The 18,957-nt window shown below is 50.4% G+C and overlaps 2 long non-coding RNA genes and 1 pseudogene across 3 annotated transcripts; 1 reads left to right on the forward strand and 2 right to left on the reverse strand.

The window, feature by feature from the left end:
• Nucleotides 1-1,005: 1,005 nt before the first annotated feature.
• LOC113601513 (40S ribosomal protein S24-like) lies at nucleotides 1,006-2,001 on the reverse strand (annotated as a pseudogene).
• Nucleotides 2,002-2,248: 247 nt separating this feature from the next.
• Nucleotides 2,249-4,151, forward strand: LOC128316084 (uncharacterized). 2 transcript variants are annotated; one of them, XR_008299556.1, is made up of 3 exons: nucleotides 2,249-3,050; nucleotides 3,523-3,664; nucleotides 3,982-4,151. It is a non-coding gene; the product is annotated as an uncharacterized LOC128316084 (long non-coding RNA). The 2 variants fall into 2 exon arrangements; XR_008299555.1 differs by having other exon boundaries at nucleotides 3,541-3,664; nucleotides 3,982-4,128.
• A 4,326-nt stretch (nucleotides 4,152-8,477) lies between these two features.
• On the reverse strand, nucleotides 8,478-17,755 carry LOC128316083 (uncharacterized). The gene is made up of 2 exons (XR_008299554.1): nucleotides 17,241-17,755; nucleotides 8,478-10,762 (listed from the first exon to the last, which is right to left on the reverse strand). It is a non-coding gene; the product is annotated as an uncharacterized LOC128316083 (long non-coding RNA).
• Between the last annotated feature and the right edge of the window lie 1,202 nt (nucleotides 17,756-18,957).

An 18,957-nucleotide genomic window follows, 5' to 3' on the forward strand; every position in this document is an offset into this window, starting at 1 on the left:
CACTTCTGCCTCAGCGGCTCTCCCCTGACCACCATCCAGGGCGTTGGCCGTTAGAGACACGTCCAGATCTGAACCCTGCCCACCTGCGCGTGTTCTGCCAGCATTCGGGATGGGACCATCACCTTCCTCTTTCTAGACGCCTCTCCCATGGCCACATTGCCCTCAGTCATGGACCTAACTCTTAGACTGGAAGAGAAGCTGAGATTCTGTGGGACCTAGACGAGAGCTCAATATCCTAATCTTTCGGGTAAAGAATCTGAGGACAGTCAAGGCCACAGAACTAGTGATTCCAGATGAACTGTCAGAGCCCCAGGGCCATGCGGTGGGCAAGGCCCACTCGGCCCAGGTAAGCAGGCGGCTGGGGCTGTGCAGGCTGCAGCTGTGGTAACTTGTGGGAAAGCAACGGTCCAAGGGCTGCAGGTGGGAGCTTATACTGGTAGACACATTTTGGAGAGTGTCCAAAAGAATTCTATCCTACAAAAATATAGGGCTGTTTACAGATCAATGTTTGAGGATGTTGTACAAGAGGTAGCTAATGATCCCACACTAGATGTTTCTCTCCTCCTTCTTTTAGCAACAGAACCCCCAACTCTTGGTGGGGCATTCAACCACCCAGTGTAAAGTTTATATTTCCCAGGCTCTCTCACAGCCAGGTGTGGCCACGTGACCCAGCTCTGGCCAATGGGTGTGAGTAAAAGTGATGTGCAACTTCTGGGTTGGAGGTAAGGGGTCTTCTGTCCCGTTCCCCACCGCCACCTTCCAATGGCTGGAATCTGGACTCAGAGGACATGGTGTTGAGTCATCTTCAACCATGTAGACAATGACATAAGACAAAAGGGATCTGTGGGGCGCCTGGGTGACTCAGTTAAGCGTCTGACTCTTGATTTCAGCTCAGGTCATGATCTCACTTTGTGAGACCTCACTTTGCGCTGACGGTGGGGAACCTGCTTGGGATTCTCTCTCTCCCTCTCTCTCTGCCCCTCCCCTCCTTGCTCTTTCTCTCTCTCTCTCTCCCTCTCAACATGAAAAAAAGAAACTTAAAAAAAAAAAAAGAACAGACAAAAGAGACCTGCATTCCTGACAACGCTGAGCTGCCATCAACCACGTACTGCCTACACACCTACTAAAATCCAAGAAACCAGTTCTTTCTTGTTTAAGCGCCTTGACCGTGGCTCTTTGTTAAAGCAGCTGAACTGTATCTTAACTGGCACAGATGTTCGTTTCAACATGGTTGATAGGTTGTATGTATGTGTGTATTGTTCTTAGTTCACTAATCCTCTCACGAAAAATCTGCACAATCACCACAGTAAAAGTCACTGCAGAATCTCTGCTCCTTCTGCTGTCCCGTCTCCGGCTCGAGCTTTTTGTCAGCGCCAACAGCAGCCATTAAGTCCCCCTTGACTTTCTTCATCCTGTTCTCGCTCTCCTTTCGCTCTTTCCCTGAGGTCTTTTTCTTTCTCACACAGGCCGTGTCTTGCAAGTCTATGTTTGGGTTCACTTTGCTTTGCGTCATCCAAGGAATCGTAAATCACGCCAAAGCCAGTTGTCTAGCCACCGCCAAAATGGGCTCTGAATCCAAATACGAAGATGACATCTGGTGCGGGCTTGTACGCTTTGGCTAGTTTTTCTTGACTTTCTGTCTCAGGTACCGTTGCCTTTCCGGGCTGAAGAACATCAAGGAGCATCTGTTTCTGCCACTGAAGTAGTTGGTTGGTCCTGAGCTTCCTGGTCCCGATGGTTATGGTGTCGTCCACGATGGTGGCTGAGCTTCAAGCAGCCAGGGAGGAAAAGCAACTTGTTCATTATTTTAAGATTTTATTTGTAAGTAATCTCTACACCCAACGTGGGGCTCGAACTCACAACCCCGAATCGGGAGTCACATGCTCTACAGACTGAGCCAGCCAGGCACTCCAGGTCATTTTGTTTTTAATGGAAACGCCAAAATGTCCATCCAAGAGAGAGTGATAAAAGATGCCATGCTGACTGCGCGACTAAGTACATGAAGTGATTACAAAAAGGATGAATGTATGCGTATATACACCACCTCGGAACGATGTCCCTGATATAATGTTAAAAGGAAAAAGACAAGGGACAGGACAGTGTAGAAGATGCTGTGATTTGCCGGGTTTCCAGGGACAAGTCTTTCCTCCCTCTCTTGGAGAGGCTACAGAGGACACAGTCACCCTCGCCTCAGACAGAGTCGTGGTCTGAGGACAGAGGCCCAGCATTGTGGTAGCCTTTTTGAGATCATCACCTGAGTCGAAGTCGGCCGCCCAACTGACTGAGCCACCCGGGAGCCCCAAATGAACATTCTTTATAGTAAGGATATTTATTACAGCTTCATTTATAAGCAACATATTAGAAAATCTAAATTTCCTTTAAAAAAAGGATTAAAGAAGTAATGGTACTTCTAACTGTGAAATATGGTGCCGCCAACATTTAAAAAAAATAACTATCTATGATAGGAAAAGACATACATACCCAAGATAGATCATTAAATGAAAAAAAGAAATGCAGATTATGTAAAGTACGCTATCATTTGTGTGAGGAAAAATAATGCATAAACTTACATGTTTATAAAAATGCTCGAAATATCTCTCGAAGGATACTCAAGAAATTGATAACAATGGGGCCCTGTCCAGCTAGGAAACTGAGAAGGATGCTTATTTTTCACTGTATGCCCTTTTTTACTTTTTAAATTTTATACCATGTGGATGTAATGCCTGTTCAAAACATAAAGTTGCTTTAAAATTTTTTCTTTAAAGAAAGAAAACTCCTAACTGATGGAGTAGGCACACAGGAATATTTATAACTGTCACACGCACCCGCATGCAGAAAGTCTGGAATGATACTCGGACTGCCAACAGCGGTTACCCCAAGGAGAGGAGTTGGAGCGCGCATGCGGGCAGCCAGGAACAATTTCCCAACTGAAAGGTCACTCCATGCTGACATTTACTGCAAGGCAACGTTCTAAACTTTACAAGTATCAAGTCATTTTACCCTTGCCCAAGATGCTGAGGAAGATCAGCTCCATCACCCTAAATCAACAGGTGGGGAAACAGAGGCCGGGAGAGGTTAGGCGGCCTGCTCAGAAACCCGCAGTTAGCGAGAGGCAGGGCTGGGATTGGAGGGGGGACGGTTAAAGTCCTCACCCGCCTGCGACATTAACCCCACCTTGCTGGCTCCTGGGCGGGGCTTCGGGAGCCACAGGAAAACCCCTTCCTGCCCTCTTGTCGCTGAAGCTCTTCCCACCCCACAGAAAGGGTGGTGGCCCCAGCCTGGGGTCTTCCTTCTTTCCTCTTGCATATTGCTGCCAGAAATCACTCCCCGCCCCCCATCTTCATCACAGCTGGAAAACAGGCCCCTGGAGGCTAGCAGGGCCCCCACCAAACTGCACTGTGTTTAAACTCTGCTCACATGCCCCGTCTACCTTGGGAAATGTGATATAAAAGGTTACCAGCAAGTCCTAGTGCTGATGAGGTTAGGAGGAAGAGGATGTTCTGGAGGATCCAACCCGTTTAGGAATGCACATACTTTCAGAACCAGCCATTCCGCTTTTAGGACCGTATCCCACGGAAATACCTGAACAAGTTGCTGACGGCAGGCTGCGTGCCTATAAGAGTCACAGGCCATGGACTTCTATGCACCTGTCAAGAGGAGTAAAGTAGGTCGACTCATGAACAGGCAGGGAGTGTACTGTTTAAAAGACAAGCTGTAGAGCATAACCCAAGTTTAAAAAAAACAAGAAAAGCAATGTATATAGAAACCTGTATATATAGAAAATGGTCTGAAAGGCTATATACCAAAATGATAATGGCGGGAAGCAGAATTAGGGAGGAAATGTGAGGAAAGGTAGAACTTTTCATTGTTTTTTAATCGGTATATTTCAACATTGTCCATATCTTTACAAGAATAGTTCCGTTGTGTGGGGCCCCTGGGTGGCTCAGACGGTTAAGCGTCTGACTCTTGATTTTGGCTCAGGTCGTGACCTCACGGTTCATGGGTTGGTACCCCATGTCAGGCTTTGCAATGACAGCGTGGAGTCTGCTTGGGATTTGCTCTCTCTTTCTCTCTCTCTCTGCCCCTCCCTCTCTCAAAATAAATAAATAAACTTAAAAACTGATACGTATTTTTTAAAAAAAGAATATTTCAGTTGTGTAATTACATTTAAAAAAATTAGTACCAATACACAAACTTTCTGTGGCCCAAGCGGCAGCTTGCCCACCGTTCCTCCTCCCTTATCTCTCCCTCCTTTCCACACAAAGTCTTGTCTGCTCCTTCTCGCATTTGCTATCTTTGGACCTCAGACTCCTGAGCTGGCTGCAAGACCCCAGAGCCCCTCCAAACCACACTCACTAATCCCTCTCTAATCTCACCTCCCCAGCAGCTCAAACCGGCTGCTGTCTCCTGTGGGATGTGGGCAGGAGTCCCCTTGGTTGATGCCCATCATAAAAAGAGGAACACAGAAAAAAAAAAAAAAAGGAGGAGCAGCTGTGGCCTATGGATACTCAGAGCTCCAGGACATGGGGCCCAGATTCTCCCAGGGAAGCGTATTTCTTCCTCTCCTTCCTGACATACCCAATGCTATCAGAGCTTTTTCTAAGAATTTTCTAAGGGAGAGTGTTGGTCAAAACCATTCTGAGTCCCACACTCTCCCTTGGCAAGTAAGGACCCTACATCCAGGCTAAGCCTTTGCCACCTGCTTCTCTCCAAGCGGGGTCCCTTAACAGTTTCAGAGTCCGAACACTCACTTTGTTAACTGCTCAGGAGAGGGACTGCATCAGACAAGCAGCCGTCTACACCCGTGGTTCTCAGGTGTGATGGTACACTGCAATCACCGGGGGAGATTTGCAAACTACTGACATCTGGATCCTACCCCAGAAGTTCTTTTTTTATTTTAACTGGAAGGTGGCCTGAGCGCTGGGATTTTGTTACTCCCCAGGTGTCCCTAATGTGCAGCCATAGCTGAGAACCATTAGTTAATGTGATGTGTGTGTGTGTGTGTGTGTGTGTGTGTGTGTGTGTGCGCGCGCACCTGCTGTGTGCATATATAACCCATGTGTGGAAACCTATATACACACACAGAGTGCGAAACTGGATTTCCCAGTACACAAAGTAACATGTGCTGCTGAGGTCACCAGCAGAGCAAGACAGCCCCAAAGAAGTGTGATATTTAAAAAATGAAAAGGTCATCCTGGGGAAAATCAGAGTCTTTTTTGGGCATTTTTATTTCTTTTCTGATGTGGTTTTCTCGCATTACATGGGGGGGGGGGGGAAAGGGGCCCACAATCCTTTCCAAGCTGAGCCCTGATCTGGCCCCACACATTCACAAAGAGGGCTGTTTGCCCAGAATTGTGCTCGGGTTTTCTGGTAGAAGCGTCCAGTCCCTCTGAGGGAGGGATAGGGCACATTGTCGCCTGGTTCCCCCAGGGGAAAGCCCCAGAGTCCTGACACTGGGCTGAGGGTCAGAGGAGCCCAAGTGAGTGGTGTTCTCAGTCCTCCAGGGGCCCAGGGCTTGCCCGCCCCCCATCAGAGTGATGGGAGTGAAGGAAGTGTGCTCCTATACTTGCGGGTGGCCCCAGGTACCTGGGGCTCTGGCCTCGGGTGAGGGGTGCACACGTATGAGATGTACACACAGGCCGGCCTAAAGCAGATGAGAGTTGGCCAACTTGCAGGTCATTTCCACATCTAAGCTTGATGAGTCAGGTGTACAAAGTGAATCCAGACGAAGTCCTTGTGAAAGTCCTACGAGGAATTGATTAGTTGATTTTGATCTGGGCAGTCAGGGAAGGCTTCCTGGAAGAGATAAAATTTGAACTGTGCCTTTAAGGATGAGCAGGATTGAAGAGGGAGAGGAGAGAAAGAAGCCAGGGCTATCCCATTCCTTCTCTCTTCCACTTCTCCTCCTTGACCTCAGAGAACCAGGCTCTGACCCAGGAGCCTGCTGCAGCCCTGAGAAGACAGAGGGCTCTGGGGGTGGCTTGGAAAGAAGGCAAAAGATCCCTCCTTCTCACTGACCTCCTTATGCCATTATCAGCCCCACAACGGAGCTAGACCATGCACACCTAGACCAGTGGGGCTCAGTCCTATCTCCTCTGACCCGTCTTTGAGGCCCTCAGTCTTCTTTAGAAACCCCCATGCCCAGCCCTCGGCACCAGCTCCAGGTCATATCTGGGACAAATGCCTTTAGGCCGTCCCTGTAGGCCTTGGAGCCAGAATCTGAACCTACAATTGCTTCAGAAAGACCTGGAGAGCTTTAAAATCTCCGGAGGCCAGGACCCCAGCCCACACGGGCAGAATCTGACCATCCTGGGATGGGGCCTGTGCTCCATGAAGGGTCTTCCAGAGTTGCTGATGGGCAGCCAGGATTGAGAACTATGGCCATTGCCAAAAAGTAGGGGAGAGACAGCTGCCCAGGGGAAAATCTCAGAGGCCCTGAGACAGGTGGAGTCAAAGGCCCAGCCGGGAAGGGCTCTGTAGGAAACAAATGTGCAGTGGACAGCCCCTGAACTCTGCCTCTGTGCCCCAGGCTCTCAGGGCGGGACCAGGGACAACTGTTCACCACCAACCGAGGGAAAAGACACAAAGGCCCCCACAGAGGGCCTCCTGTTTTCTAGGGTCGGTGCCTCCATGACAGCAAAGACTATCTCTGTTCACCACTGTCTCCCCAGTGCCTGGCACATAGTAGATACTCAGTAAATACCTGCTGAGTGAAATGGCTGGATTAAACTCCAGCCCTTCTCCTGTGTCAGGACTGTCTCAGCTTTCCGTCTGTGGGTTTCTTGAACAGAACAGGGTCAAATAGTGAAGGTGAGGAGAACTTTGAGAAAGCGGGGAAGGTGTCTGGCCTGGCTTCCCCCTCCATCCTCCCACTGACTCCGCTTCCTCGGGGTTGTGGACTCAGGAAGTAAGTGGGGGGAGCCGTTGGCTGCCCACAGCTGCCCTTCCCAACCAGAAGGCTGGAGGGTGGAGGAGATGCGGGGAGAAAGGTGCAAGCAGAGAAGAAGAGTGTGCTGGGAGCAGGCATGGCCGCTGGCACCCCTGAAAGGTGTTATTTGATTGTCTAGAAAGAAAGGGGAGAGCCAAGGGAAGGCCCCTGCGTGGTTGCTGGGCTCCCCGGGATCTTGTTCCAGAGCCTCGGTGGAGAGGATCCAAAGCCCTGCCACTCCGCGTCCCACACCTGTGGGGGACCCACCCCAGGTGCATCCACTCAGGCCTGGAAACACTTCCCTACAGGGGCAGCCTGGTCCCAGCCTCAGGGGTCTGACACTCCCACACTCCCAGACCTCCAGACCTCAGCCTCCAGACGTGGCCCATCCATCCCTAACACACACGCCCTGACGACCACCACAAGAAAACGTGTCCTGCCCAGAGGGGTCCTGCCGCCTCAGGGGTGGGGACAACTCAGGGCCACTGAGGGGCTCTGCCAGTGGCATGCCTCCAGACCTGCAGGGGGCACAGGCAGCTCTTGGCCCCAGAGCCTCTCCCGGGGAGGGGCAGGGTGCTGGTGGGGAGAGCTGGCCGCAGTGCTGCCCTGACATGTGGCCAGGGCCACCATCGTGCGGGCACAGACTGTTAGGAGTTGCAAAGGCCCCAGATTTCACAGGCAGAGAAACTGAGACCTCAGGAGACTTGGCTGAAGCCCTGTAGTTGGTGGGTGCAGAGCTGGGACTCAGACCCAGCCGCCCACCTTCTAGAGGAGGGCTCCTGTACCGGTCCACCTCGGGGCCTTTGGCCGGCAGCCCTGAGCGGAACCAGTTACCTGGCTTGGCATATGCCTTGCTAAAACAGTTTTCTGGAACATCGTATAAATCAATCAACAGGCCTCCCTGCGCCCCCTCTACCCAGCTTGCTGCACGTAGGACTTGGCCACATCTTCCCCTCCACTCCTCAGAGTCTCTCTGCATCAAAACCATTGGGCTGCTTGAGTAAAATGCAGATTCCTGTTCCCCTCCTGACTTGCCAAATCAGAATGTCTGAGGGGGGAGCCCAGGCATCTGCCTTTTTATCTAATACCCTTCCCCTACCCCCACAACTATCCTCAGCCCGCTCCCCCAAATTTGGCCAATATGCCTGTCAAAAATGCATGTCCGTGGGTGCATGGGTGGCTCGGTGGGTTAAGCGTCCGACTCTTGGTTTCGACCCAGGTCATGATCTCATGGTTTGTGGGTTCGAGCCCCACATCTGGCTCAGTGCTGACAGGACGGAGCCTGCTTGGGATTCTCTCCCCCTCTCTCTCTGCCCCTCCCCAATCACATGCACCTACGCATGTTCTTTCTCTCTCTCTCAAGATAAACTTCAAAAAATAAAATAAACTTCAAAAAATAAAATAAAATAAAGTAAAATAAAGTAAAATAAGATAAAGTAAGATAAAATAAAATAAAGTAAAATAAAATAAAGTAAAATAAAATAAAGTAAAGTAAAATAAAATAAAATAAAATAAAATAAAATAAAATAAAATAAAATAAAATAAAATAAAATAAAATAAAATAAAATAAAATAAAATATGTCCAGACTCATCCTCCAGAGATTCTGCTTCGGTAAGGTGGAGGTTGGGCCTAGGAACCTGCGTTTGTTGCAAGCATTCTCCTGGACCTCTGGGAAGTACTGCTTTACCAATTGGGGCAAGTTTTGTAATGAATCCTAGGAAGTGTCTACAGATGGGCCTGGGCGGTAGTAGCTGAAGACTGTGTAGGAATATCTTCCTGGGATGGGATCCCTAGATTTTACAAATTCCTCAAAGAGGTATCTGACCCCAAACAGGTTACAAACAAGGAGTCTTTGTCCTACAGGAATGTATGCAGAAGAGGGAGCCCCTAGGGGGTGTCCCTCTGGGTCAGCTATGACTGGAGGCCTGGGCTCAAATGTCCCCCTTAACCTGTGCCCACACCCCAGGACCACCTGAAGCCTGAGGTGAGGCCTGGCTTCCCACAGTCGTTTTGTCCACCCCAGACACCCCGCCTGTCTCCCGTCTTCCCATTCCTCCCTCCCCTGCCCTGCCCTGCCCCTTCCTCCCCACCCTAGCAGTCCCCTTAGTTAGGATGCAGCCTTGTGCCGGATGGGGATTTCAGAGGCAAAGCCATGACAGTGCTGTGATCACTTGTGAGCTTTGGTGTTGGGCACGCAGCCCTCCTCTCCCGTGAGGGCAGCTGTGTGTAATGTGTTTAAGTCTGTGGGAGTGGGAGGGAGGCTCGGCTCTGATATTGGAGACTCACGCCCAGTTAGGTTAACCCTTTCCTGCTAAGAGCCAGCCTCTGTCTCCTGCACGCCTTACCACTCCAGCTGCCACACTCCCTGTGGGAGTGACCTTCAGAGAGTGGGGTGAGTGTGGAGAGGAAGTGAGGCATAAAGGAAAGCATCACTCTCCATCTAAGTAGTAGTGGCAATTTCTCTCCCTGGTGTCTCCACCCCAACAGGAGATGACCTCGTGATAATGACCATAATGACGTGACACTCTTTCTATGGCCCGTGGGTGCCTGCTTTGGAAAGCTGGCTAGTCTTTAAGGGTTCAACTGTGTGTGTGTGTGTGTGTGTGTGTGTGTGTGTGTGTGTGCTTGTGTGTGTGGTATACAAATGCAGATGTGAACGTGCTTTGGGGGTGCTCACAGGGGCCGGCAGTGTCACCTCTGAGAATGCCGTACCGGTGGGCACAGGCCTGGAAGCAGACTCATCAGGTCTCAGGTGAGTGTGTATTTCAGCTTTTTGTAGCTATATTTGTTTGTCCTAAGCAGGGTGCACAGTGGGGCCATCCCCTCTGGCCAGAGGTTTATTTGAAAGTCATCTCGAATGAGCACGAAGGCCTCTCCATAGCCTTGGCACCCCAGGAAGAGCAGACTGCCCTTGACCTTTCATCACACTTGGAACCCCAGCCTTGTCTGAACACTGGGAGGTGTTTCAAAGTCACCCGCAGCCCCTTTCATCTGTGAGGATCTGAATGCAGGCCTGGGTGTGAACTCAAGGCTGGTCTTGGGGCAGTGAGCAGAGGAGAGGGCAGGCCAGAGGTGGTTCTGACTGGAGGCTGCCCAGGGCTGCCACTGGAGCCCTCCAGCTAGCCGATGGCCAGGCTGGAGTCAACCCCTCCCTGCCCAGGGCTGCATTCTGCCCCACCACGGGCCCCCCCCGCCCCCCCCCCGCCCCCCCAACTTCTGCCAGCTAGTACACCTTTCCCCAGGGGTGAATGAATGGGACAGGTGAAAGGCATTACTTGTCCTTTTCCTGCAACTCTTCCAACCCTTGGCTTACCACAGGGATAGCCTCCAAATCACAGACCCCAGATATACCCCAGACAGCAAGCTTGGCCCATTTCTAGGCAGCCATGGGCATTGCCTTATTGCCGCACACCCCGCCTCACTCACAGCCCCACAGGGGTGAGCCCTGCCTGTTGGATCACCATCATATTCCAGTCCCCAGCACAGGGACTGCCCAGGCACCATCTTCAATGTTGGAGACCCCACAAGGAGAATGGCCCTTCTGAGCCACCCGGAGCTCTTCCATTCTTCCCCAGCTTTTACTCAAGATTCAGACTCAGCAGGTTCCAGTACGGCCTGAACGCATCCACGCTGGGCCTGTGTGCCTTCACACTGCGTTGCTGGTGTTCCAAGGCTTTCCTCCATGATGTTGGCATTCCAGAAAAGGACAGATAGCCAAGAATGGAATTTCAGGTAGTGGAGTGCAGTGGTTATGAACCTGAACTCAAGAAGTTCAAATTCCAGATCTTATGCTGGGCAAGTCAGACAACCTCCTGGTGCCTCCAAGTCCTCATCTGTAAAAGGGGGAAATAATAACATTCACCTCAGAGTTGTTGTGAGAATTGAGTACCTGTCACCTAATGTATATAAGCATAAGTATGCGTGGCTATTATAATTTGTGGTGTTTCTAGGGCCAGATCTGTCAAATCGTCTGCAAAGGTGCTTTCTTATCTTATGAAAGGCTAACCCAGCCAACTGGCCAAGACTCACTTTCAGAGAGCTGGTGGAGGGTGTGTCTGATCTGGGTTAGGAAATCAAGGCCTTTGAAATGTAAATGAGGATCGTGTTTTGACCCAGCCAGTTCCCAGGGAAACGAGAGTGGAAGCACCTTTCCCCTGGGAAGAGGGCCGGAAAGCCCTAAGGTTGTGGGGGAAGGGCAGGAGGGGAGGCGGCAGGCAGGTCATCACACAGCTCTGTGGAGAACTGAAGAAATCCGTGAGGTGCCAAGCCCAATCCTCCCATTGTACAGATGGAGAAGTCGGGGCCTTGCCCGATGGTGAGGATTTGCATCTTCTGAGACTCAGTTTCCCTATTTTCAAAGCAGTAGGTGTAACCTTTCTGTGCAGCTGCTGGACATGGGTAGGAGGCAGCGAAGGTGAGGTGGTGAAGGCCCTTGAGGGAAGCGTGTTCCCTGCCATAGCAGGCACCATGGAGAGGCCCAGGGCTAGTCAGGCAGAGCTGGGGTGTGGGGCCAAGGCCAAGCAGGGCCAGGCTAGTTTGCTTACCGCTGACCCATACTTCTGCCTGACCCTTCCATAAGGGGGGAGGGCAGTTCAGGCCAACCCTATGGGAGTATGGCAAAGGATGAACCGAGGCCTGTGGCCACACGAAGGACACCTGGAGGCTGGTTTCGCATCACCAGCCCCTGTTCTGGGACGGCTTCTGGATCCTATTTGTGCTGCCCTAATTTTTAAGAGTTTAGATACTCCTTTGGGGAACCAGACTCATTAGGGGAATAAAAATTCAATTCAATGCTCCACTAAAGCCATTTCCTCTGTTGAAATACTTGGCACAGGTGTTGGAATCTGACAAATCCGGGTTTGAATCCCCATCCCACCACTTACTGGCGGGACGACATGGAACAATCTTGGTCCTGTGTGTTGGTTGGTTGCTTGTTTTTGAGAGAGAGACAGGAGGGGGCCGGGGCTGGGGGGACAGAAAATGCCAAGTGGGCTCCATGCTGACAGCAGAGAGCCTGATGTGGGGCTGGAACCCGTGAACCGTGAGATCATGACCTGAGCCAAAGTTGGACACGTAACCCACCGAGCCACCCAGGCGCCCCAAACAAATCTTGGTTCTTGGAGCTTCAGTTTCCCCATTGATAAAGTTGGGAGAGTCATCTCTGCCTTGCAGACTTGTTGAGAAGATTAAATTAATTCAGTTATTTATTTCAACAAATCTTTACTGAGCCTCCGTAGTGTGCCAGGCATTGAGGATACAGCTAAGAATACAAGAGAGACAAACGGGGGCATGTGCTCATGGGGCCTTCAGACAGGTATTAAGCGATCATGACCCTAATATCTGTGTTACAAATTGTGTTATGTGTTATGGAGAAAAAGTACTCATGAGGAAGTAGTGTGAGCTCAGTTTTGAGGCATAGCTAGGTGTGATCTATTTCATTGACTCTAACACACGGATTGTCACCACACTTTTAGTTTAGATAACACGGAGAAAGAATCTTTGTGCCAATTAACCATGACATAAAACATTCTTACCCCTAGAAATGTTAGTCTGTGCTTCCAGAAAGAGTTCTGTTTAGACTTTCCTTCAGCCCCAGAGGAGTTTCCTATCTTCTACTCGATTGAAAACGGAAGGGGAAGTCAGAGACCAGTGTAGGGTAAAATCCAAGAGAAGTGTACCTTGCCCTCAGCAAGTTTGGCGGTGTAAAATCCCTGAGATGGTAGCGGACAGGCTCCCAGGTGCTGGTTCCATGGAAAGGGGAGACAGGACAAGAAGGCTCTGCGGAGCCAGCAGTGACAAGGGCAGGAAGGGTGAGGAAGGGGTCCTGGCTGGGTGCCCACTATTGGGCTCAGCTTTGGCTGCTAATAGAAGGAAAAGAGCCAAATGCCCAACTGGGGGATTGTTAGACATTGTAGTCTATAAAATGAATCCTGCTGGCAGAGATTTAAATGTGCATCTTCCCCAGAAGCACAGAGCACCCCAGTTTCCAGATCTTGGTTTCTAAATACCATTCTCCACTAAAAACAAGCAAACAAACAAACAAACAAACAGGCCACTTTGGGGAACAAGCCAATGCCAGGGCTGGCTCAGGGAAGGTACAAGATGACCCTGGAACATCTTGTTGTGCTAGAAAATGACGATGTGCTAAAAAAAAAAATTAATGAGGACATGCCAATAGGAATGGGAGCCAGTGTAAAAGGGTTTCTACTGGACGAATCTGGCATAACTTGAGCACTGAAATAAATAATATGAGTTATAGGTTATAAGCCAAAGAATAAAATAACAATCCATGAGTCCCTCTCATTTAAAGAAAGAAATGAATAAGTAAATGAATGGGGGAAGAAAAGAACACTCTTCCTTAACAGAGAATGCCAAGAAGCAAATGTAGAAAAATGATGGAATTAGAAAATCATCATTTGCCGATCACCACGATATTAACTGTTTCAGGCAAGAATCATGAATGGATGCTACCAGTGGTGGATGATAAGAAACAGGATGTTTACACAGAGTAAGACAGTACACAAAGCAGAAAATCCTTTTGCTATAGAGACATTAGTAGGACAGTGGGATCCGACACTAGGAGTGTAACCAGACAAATTTCCCGATTTTGATCAATGTACTGTTGTTATTTGTTATATAAGAATGACCTTCTTTTTAAGAAGTACATGCTGAAGTATTTAGGGATAAGAGGGCATATCTGTCACTTATACTCTTTTTTTTTTTTAATTTTTTTTTTCAACGTTTATTTATTTTTGGGACAGAGAGAGACAGAGCATGAACGGGGGAGGGGCAGAGAGAGAGGGAGACACAGAATCCGAAACAGGCTCCAGGCTCTGAGCCATCAGCCCAGAGCCCGACGCGGGGCTCGAACTCACGGACCGCGAGATCGTGACCTGGCTGAAGTCGGACGCTTAACCGACTGCGCCACCCAGGCGCCCCTCACTTATACTCTTAAAGAGTTCAGGGGAAAAAAAGAATATAAGAGTATATCACACACACACACACACACACACACACACACACCCCTCACATGCACACACACAGAGAAGAAAAAGATACTGATAAAATGGTGGCATGGTGGTAAACATAAGACATTTTCCAGCGTACAAAAGGCCAATCACCAGTTTCCGTGGTGTCAATACTCTGCCTCCATGGCCAACTTCCGCCTACCAACATGAAGTCACTGAATAGGGAGCTGAAAACAGAGTGGCACAAAAGCTCTCGTAGCCAGCACACCTGCATGCCCGTAAACATGGTAAAAGGGTAATATTTGGGGAAACTGAGTGCAGGGAATATGGGAATATTTGTACTATTGTTCTGCAACTTTTAGGTAGTCTGAAATTATTTCAGAGTAAAAAGCTGGCTTTTTTTTTTTTTTAAGTTTATGTATTTATGTTGAAAGAGAGAAAGAGAGAGAGCAGGGGAGGGGCAGAGAGGGAGAGAGAGAATCCCAAGCAGGCTCCGTGCTATCAGTACAGAGCCTGACGCTCGGACTCAGGAATCCTGAGATCATGACCTGAGCCGAGATCAAGAGCCAGATGCTTAACCGACTGAGCCATCCAGGAGCCCCAAGTTGGCTTTTGAAAATATGGATCTTACAACTGATAAGGTACAATAAATGAACTGTGGAAAAACCGTGAAGGAGTCCCCAAGGAGAGACACAGGAGTGTGTAAAAGCCCTGAGGCTGGAAAAGCGCAATTCACTTGAAAACAAACAAACAAATAAACAAAAAACAAAGAAAGCCTAAGTGGCTTGCGGGGGGGGGGGGGGGGGGGGGGGGGAGGGGGTGTTGCAGAGGAGCTGAGAGGTAGGCAGGGGCCAGGACACATGGGGTTCACAGGCCATATTCAGGGTCTGGGTCCTAGTAAGGACAGGAGGGAGAAGTCACCCAAGCACTGAGCAGTGGGTGGGGGAATGTGGCCTTATTTGCTTTTATCACTCTGGCCCCTGGCTGACCCTCAATAAATGGTGGCCATTAATACTGCTGGGCTCTCTGCTGTCACTTCCCCTAGGGGCCTTTCTGCTCAATTGGAGTTGACAGCAGGCGGCCCCCATACCCGCAGGCTACCGGGCCCAGCCCCACCTTACCCCTTCTCACCCCACACCAGTCAGACCTGCTTTCTGAGCACACAGGCCCTTCCCCCTTCTCCATCAACTTCCTTCTGTCGGTCTTGGTTTCTAGGCTGGGAGTCCCAGAGCCCAAGGGGGCCTGGAGAGGTTTGAGTTCAAGGTGGAATGAATGGGCTGTTTGATGGGAATCTCCCAGGGCAACCTCCAGGCTTGGTACAGTTGGAGTGGCTGTGGGCTTCCTTTTTTCCAGATGAATCACTGCTCTGTGTGTCTGTGACTCTGTGTGCCCTCCCCCTGACGTGCCCTGGGGCCCTGCAGTAACAGGAGGGGACTGGATGTGTGCACGGAGCAGCTCCTCTCTTGCGACCAGCATTAACCGCGGCGTGCTCTCTGCCAGGTACCCCGCGAGGTGTTCCTGTGCGTTCCTCATCGACCCTGCCGGTGACCCTGCAGGGGGACACATAATGTCCATTTTGCAGGAGAGGAGACAGAGGCTAGAAAGGTTTACTGGACTGCTCAAGTTCGCGTAGCTGAGCCAAAGATCCAAGCTACGTCCTCCAATCCCTAAAGCCTGCACTTCTGCCCGCGGTTCCTGTGTTCCGTCTCTCAGCCTGGGCATCAGTGTTGTGGGCATCCAGGCTGCGTGGACAGGCAAACTGGGGGTGACTGAGGGCTCTGCTGTGCCAGGAAGGGGTTAACTGGGATGCCCTCAGCAAGCTGAGGTTTGGCCAGGCTAGTTGCCATGGCAACGGCAAGGTTTGGGGAGTGGGAGGCCTGCATGGCCGGATCTTCTGAATCACTGGGTGTTTATTTGGTAGTGAACCCCTTGCAGAGTCCTCTGTGACTGCACGTGGCCACCAGGAGTGGCTTGCGGGGGGGCCGGGGTGAGGGCGCGAGTTCTCTGAGAGGGTGAAGCCCAGAGGCCTCGGCCAGGTTGCCCCTCACCAGCGCTGCCTCGGGAGCCTTTCCCACCAGGAAGACCCCAGGCTTCTGCCTTCAGCTCCCAGATCCCCAGGCTAGGTGGGCACCGGGCCTGAACACAGATCTGGGGCCAGAGGGGGTTAATCAATCATTCATTTATTCATTCTTTACCAAATATTGACTGCTTGCCCTAAATACACCAGTCACTGTACCAGGGGCTGTGACCTGGGGTCAGCTTCCAGAAGCCAGACGGGCTCTGCACTCACAGAGCTGCCTTTCCAGTGGGCTGGAAGACCCCCGCCACGTGCTTCCTGGGTGTCACCGTGGGCGAGTCCCTTTCCCTCTCTGAGCTCATCTGCAAAATGGGGCCCGTGACGCCCACACTGCAGGGATGCTGGTGTGGACAAGGTGATATATTTGAAGCATTTCCCCGGGTGCCTAGCACACAAAAAGGGGCTAAACATGCAGCTGTGACATAAACTCCTGTAGGCCGCTCACCTTTCCTCCCAGCCCCAGAAGCCAGGTGATGATAAAACTCACAAATGAGGAACCCTAGACTCTAGACCCCGGGCTCACGGTGAGGCAAAATCTCAATACTGACCCAGTTAGACTGGCTTTTCCACCAGCGGGCCTGGGACCTTGGCTTCAGTCTGCCCCTTTGTAATTCGGGAGCCTTCTTCCTCCACACTTAAAGGCGGGAACATACCTGAGCTGATGGGAGGTACTACAGCGGACGTTTGAGTCCACTGGGAGAATCAAGGCCATTTCCCCCACCGCCCACACCCTGATAAGACCCCATCCTGGCCTTCCTCTCCAGCCCAACTAAGCTTTTTCGACAATATGGATCTCAGCAGTTATCTGTTGATTTGATTCAAATTTGCTTTTCGAAGCTAGACTAGCCTCGCCAGGGGGAAGGCCTCCTCCCAATACCCATTCAGGGCTCTGCCCTCTCACGTCTCCCCCTCGCAGCCCCCAGCTGGTGTGCCCTGGCAGCAGAAGCAAGAACTTGATTATGTGACCTGCCCCACCCTGCACCCCAGGCCTGTTTTCACGAGGGAGGGAACCCCGAGGTCCTCGGGGTCAGCCAGAGAACCACCCTCTGTGGCCTCAGCACAGGACAAGGCTGCTGCTGGGGGACAGGAAGGTCAGCCAGGCCGGTTACAGTTAGAAGGAACATGTACACCACACCTACGCTTAGAGAACCAGCAGAGAAGGAGAAAAACTTACAAGAATTTCAGATTTGATAGCTCAGAAATACAAAGCTTCAAAGTAGTCGTCATGGGAAAACTCAAAATGTTGGAGCACTTTCTCACACTTACTTTGTTGGCTTAGTGTTGATTTTGTTTTGTACTGCTCATGGCCCGATTGTTTTGGGGGCTGGTGCCTCTAGAAGTCTCCATCAAGGCCTGGAAAATGAAAGTGGGGCGCACGGTCTGTGGGATCCCCCCAAGTCTGTCCCCAAAGGACAGAGAAGGAAGGCGTTTTCCTCTTTCTTCTGTCAGACACCAAAGGAGGTGAGCTTAAGCTGGGTTGGAGGTGGTGCTAATGAGTCATCCAGGCATCCAGGATTTTCTTCTCTCACCACTCTTGAAAACCTTCCCCTCGGCTGGGTGTCCGGGTACACGTTTATCCTGGGACAGGGCTCACGGAGCAGATCATAGCTGTCATTTGTTGGTGAAAGGTCAGTGGGCTGGGAGGAAGCTGTTGGGGGTGCTGGGAGGGATGACAGGAACTGCGGAGATGAAGAAGCTCCCAGCCAGCCCCGCCCCTGAGCTGGAAAATCTTTAACAAAGGATCCGGCCAAACCATAAAAGAAGAGGACAGGCAGACAGACATGCCCCCGTGAGGGGGTCAGAAAACGCTTGGACAGCAGAAGGAAAGGAGACAGATGGCCCGAGAGAAGAAGGAAGCCTGGAGAGAATGTCTGAGGATTTCTGTTCTGGTCTGGTCTGTTCTTTTTTCTCTATTCTATTCCTTCCTTCTTCCCTTCCTTCCTCCTGCCTTCCTTCCTTCCTTCCTTCCTTCCTTCCTTCCCTCCCTCCCTCCCTTCCCTTCCCTTGCTTCCTTCCTTCCTTCCCTCACTCCCTTCCTCCTTCCTACTTTCCTTCCTTCCTTCATTTTTAAATAGACTTTATTTTTTAGAGCATTTTTGAGTTCACAGCAAAACTGAGCAGAAAGTCCAGAATTCCTACATATCCCTGCCCCCGCTCACACACAGTCCTCCCCAGCCATCAGCATCCCCACTAGAGTGGTACATTTGTTATAATCAATGAACCTATGTTGACACATCATTATCACCCAACTACATAGTTTACGTTAAGGTTCACTCTTAGTGCTGTACATTCTACGGGTTTTGATAAATATGGGACAATATATATCAACCAATATGGCATCATACCTCATGGTGTCACTGCCCTAGAAATCCTCTGTGCTCACCTATGCATCCCTCCCTCCCACCTAACTCCTGGCTACCACTGACTTTTTTTTAATGTTTATTTATTTATTTTGAAAGAGAGACAGCAAGCATGAGCAGGGGAAGGGCAGAGAGAGAATCCCAAGCAGGCTCTGCACGGACAGCACAGAGCCCGATGCGGGGCTCAAACTCGCGAACCCATGAGATCAAGACCCGAGCCGAAATCCAGAGTCAGCTTAACGACTGAGCCACCCAGATGCCCCAACCATTGATCTTTTTACTGTCTCCATAGTTTCACCTTTTCCAGAAAGCCCTACAGTTCGAATGTATGTAGCCTTTTCCGATTGGCTTCTTTCAGTTAGTAATTGCACTGAAGTTTTCCCCATGTCTTTTCAAGGTTTGATAGCTCATTTCTTTTTAGTGCAGAGTAATATGCCATTCCTGGATTTACCACGGTTTGCTTATCCATTCACCTACCGAAGGACAGCTTGGCTCCTTTCAAGTTTGGGCAATTATGAATAAAGCTTCTATAAACATCTGCATACAGATGTGTGGACATAAGCCTCAGCTCCTTTGGGTAATACCGAGGAGCATGAGGGTTGGATTGTATAGGAAGACTATGT

Source organism: Acinonyx jubatus, chromosome B3 (genome assembly GCF_027475565.1).
Source record: "Acinonyx jubatus isolate Ajub_Pintada_27869175 chromosome B3, VMU_Ajub_asm_v1.0, whole genome shotgun sequence".
In the NCBI taxonomy this organism is placed as follows: domain Eukaryota; kingdom Metazoa; phylum Chordata; class Mammalia; order Carnivora; family Felidae; genus Acinonyx; species Acinonyx jubatus.